The 3,624-nt window shown below is 36.9% G+C and overlaps 1 pseudogene; it reads right to left on the reverse strand.

The window, feature by feature from the left end:
• Positions 1-1,954: 1,954 nt before the first annotated feature.
• LOC116528642 lies at positions 1,955-2,729 on the reverse strand (annotated as a pseudogene).
• Positions 2,730-3,624: the final 895 nt, after the last annotated feature.

Here is a 3,624-nt window from a genome sequence, read left to right on the forward strand (position 1 = left end):
GCACTTCACTCCAGCCTAGCGACAGAGTGAGACTCCGTCTCAAAAAAATAAATAAATAAAAAATAAAACCATGATTACATTATTTTTTATGGCTGATTAGTATTCCATGATATGTGTATATATACACACACATTATATATATGTACATATAACATATACATATAGATGTGTATATATATTCCATGGTGTGTGTGTATATATATGTGTATACATACACACACACATATATACACATACACACACATATATATGTACATGTTATATATAAATACATATGTGTGCATCTATCCATGTATATATGTGTGTGTATATAGACATGTATATATATGTGTGTATATATGTGTGTGTATATATACACATATACACATGGATAGATATATATTTATATATAACATATACATATGTTATATATGTGTGTGTATGTGTATATATGTGTGTGTGTGTATTCCATGGTGTGTATATTATGTATATATAATGTTCTTATGTTCTTTATCCAATCATCCATTGATCAACACTTAGGTTGATTCCATGACTTTACTAGTACTGTGATAAACATGTAAGGGCAGGTATCTTTTTATATAATTATTTGTTTTCCTTTGGAGAGATATCCAGTAGTGTGATTGCTGGATCAAATGGTAGTTCTATTTGTAGAACTTTGATAATTCTCCATACTGTTTTCCATAGAGGCTGTACTAATTTTAATTACCACTAACAGTGTATAGAAGTTCCATTTTCTCTGCATACTCATCACATCTGTTGTCTTTTGACTTTTTAATAAGTGCCATTCTGACTGGTGTGAGATGGTTTCTCATTGTGATTTTAATTTTTATTTCTCTGGTGATTAGTGATTTCAAGCATTTTTTTTCCCGTATCTTCATTGGCTGCCAGTATGTCTTTTGCAAAATGTCTGTTCATGTCCTTTGCCCACTTTTTAATGCATTTATTTTGTTGTTGTTGTTGTTGTTGTTGTTTTGAGTTCCTTGTACATTCTGGATATTAGTCCTTCCTCAGATGCATAGTTTGCAAATATTTTCTCTCATCTGCAGGTTGTCTGTTCACCCTGCTGTTTATTCATTTTGCTCTGTAGAAGCATTTTTGTTTAATCAGGTCCCATTTGTCTTTTTTGTTTTTGTAGCATTTGTTTTTGAGGTCTTAGTTATGAATTCTTTGTCTAGGTGAATATCCAGAAAAGTTTTCCTAGGTTTTCTTCTGGACTTTTTATAGTTTCAGGTCTTACGTTTAAGTATTTAATCCATCTTAAGTTAATTTTTGTATGTGGAGACAGAGTGGTACAGTTTCATTCTTCTGCATATGGCAATTTGAATTGTTGAATTGTGAATTACATCCCTGTAATGCCAGCACTTTTAGAAGCCAAGGGGGGCAGATGGTTTGAGTTCAGAAGTTCAATACCAGCCTGGCCAATGTGGCGAAACTCCGTCTCTACTGAAAATACAAAAGTTAGCCAGGTGTGGTGGCAAACACTTGTATACAATCCCAGCTACTTGGGAGACTGATACATAAGAACCTTTTGAAGCCAGGAGATAGAGGTTGCAGCCTGGGCAATAGAGTGAGACTCTGTTTTTAAAAAAAAAAAAAAAAAAAAAAAAAAAAGAGGCCAGGCACAATGGCTCACTCCTGTAATCCCAGCACTTTGGGAGGCTGAGGCAGGTGGATCATGAGGTCAAGAGATGGAGACCATCTTGGCCAACATGGTGAAACCCCGTCTCTACTAAAAATACAAAATTAGCTGGTCATGGTGGTATGAGCCTGTAGTTCTAGCTACTCAGGAGGCTGAGGCAGGAGAATCGCTTGAACCTGGGAGGCAGAGGTTGCAGTGACCGAGATCACCCCAACTGCACTCCAGCCTGGCAACAAAGCAAGACTCCATCTCAAAAAAAAAAAAAAAATTTCCCAGCACCATTTATTGAAGACCGTCCTTTTCTCAGTCTTTGTTTTTGTCAACTTTGTCAAAGATCAGTTGGCTGTGGGTATATGGCTTTATTACTGGGTTCCCTATTCCGTTCCATTGATCTACGTGTCTATTTTTATACCATGTTGTTTTGGTTACTATAATCTCGTACACTGGCTATATTGGACATGAGTGTTCTTTCAGAGCACAATTTGGCTGTGATTTTCCACATTTTTGTTTCACTGTAACAGCTTGCACATCTTGTGCTAGAAAAGAATTTTCCACAGCTTATGTCAGCTCAAGTTCTGAATTATTTCTTTGTGCAATTTGTTCTACTCTGGGTGTGGACAATTTATTTGCATCTAAGAATGATTCAACAGATGCATTCTCTAAAATGTCACTGAGATAGTACAGTTTTATTCTACTTTGTCTTCTGGGAGCTGAAAGACCTTTTTCTTTTTAGTTTGAGGTAACTTCTTTGCCAAAGCTCTTGTTCAAGATTTGCCTGAACTAAATTTGTATATACTTTTGATTTCTCCCAATTATTACAATCTTACAATAGAGTAAGAAGACAAGTCTGTTGGTTCAATTCAATGTTTCCTGTAGTGATAAATATCTCTGTCAAGATTTAACATTTCTATGTATGTAAACTCGAACTATTTCTGAAAGTCATCAGCTTTCACCTGATTCTGATCAAGAAAGACATTATTCTCAGAAGTGCTTCTGTAGATCACACCAAAATACTCACTAAAAGATGCAAGCACATTCCTATGAGCTTTAAACTGGTCTCCAGTTTTCGATAACACCTTCCTCATGTTTCTTTAAGCCCACACTTGCAGCCTCCTCAAAGGCTATCAAAATTTACTAACAGTCTCCTCAATAAATTTTAGGCTTTCAGTGACACTTTCCTCAAAGTTCTTGCAGTTTCCTGCCACTGTGAATGCCACTCCAAATTTTTAGATTTTTACTATGGCAGCATCTCACATCCATGTACTAAAATCTGTATTAGTTACTTATTGCTGTGTAACAAATTGTCCTAGAAGTTAGCAGCTTAAAAAAAAAAAAAAAAAAAAAAAAAAAAAAAAAAAAAACAATACATATTGGCCAGGTGTGGTGGCTTATGCCTGTAATCACAGGACTCTGGGAAGCCGAGGAGGGTGAATTACCCTGAGGTCAGGAGGTCAACACCAGCCCAGCCAACATAGCGAAACCCCATCTCTACTAAAAATACAAAAATTAGCTGGGCGTATTGGCACACACCTGTAATCCCATCTACTCAGGAGGCTGAGGCAGGAGAATTGCTTGAACCCAGGAGGCAGAGGTTACAGTGAGCTGAGATTGCGCCACTGCACTCCAGCGTGGGCAACAGAGTGAGACTCCAAAAAAAAAAAAAAAGAAAAAACTGCCGTGGTGGCTCACGCCTGTAATCTCAGCACTTTGGGAGGCCGAGGCAGGTGGATCACCTGAGGTCAGGAGTTCAAGACCAGCCTGGCCAACATGGTGAAACCCTGTCTTAAAAAATAAATAAATAAATAAACGGGAAAAAAAACAATAAACATTTACTATTTCACATAGTTTTCTACGGATCAGAAATTTGGGAGCATATAGTTAGGAAACTGTGGCTTGGCTGTCTCATGGGGTTGCAGTTACGTTGTCAATGAGGGCTGCAGTCAATTGAAGACAAAAAGGAAAAGCTTAGAAGATAACTCACTCAT

This window comes from Sapajus apella, unplaced genomic scaffold, assembly GCF_009761245.1.
Source record: "Sapajus apella isolate SASKATOON/1434 unplaced genomic scaffold, GSC_monkey_1.0 scaffold59, whole genome shotgun sequence".
NCBI lineage: Eukaryota > Metazoa > Chordata > Mammalia > Primates > Cebidae > Sapajus > Sapajus apella.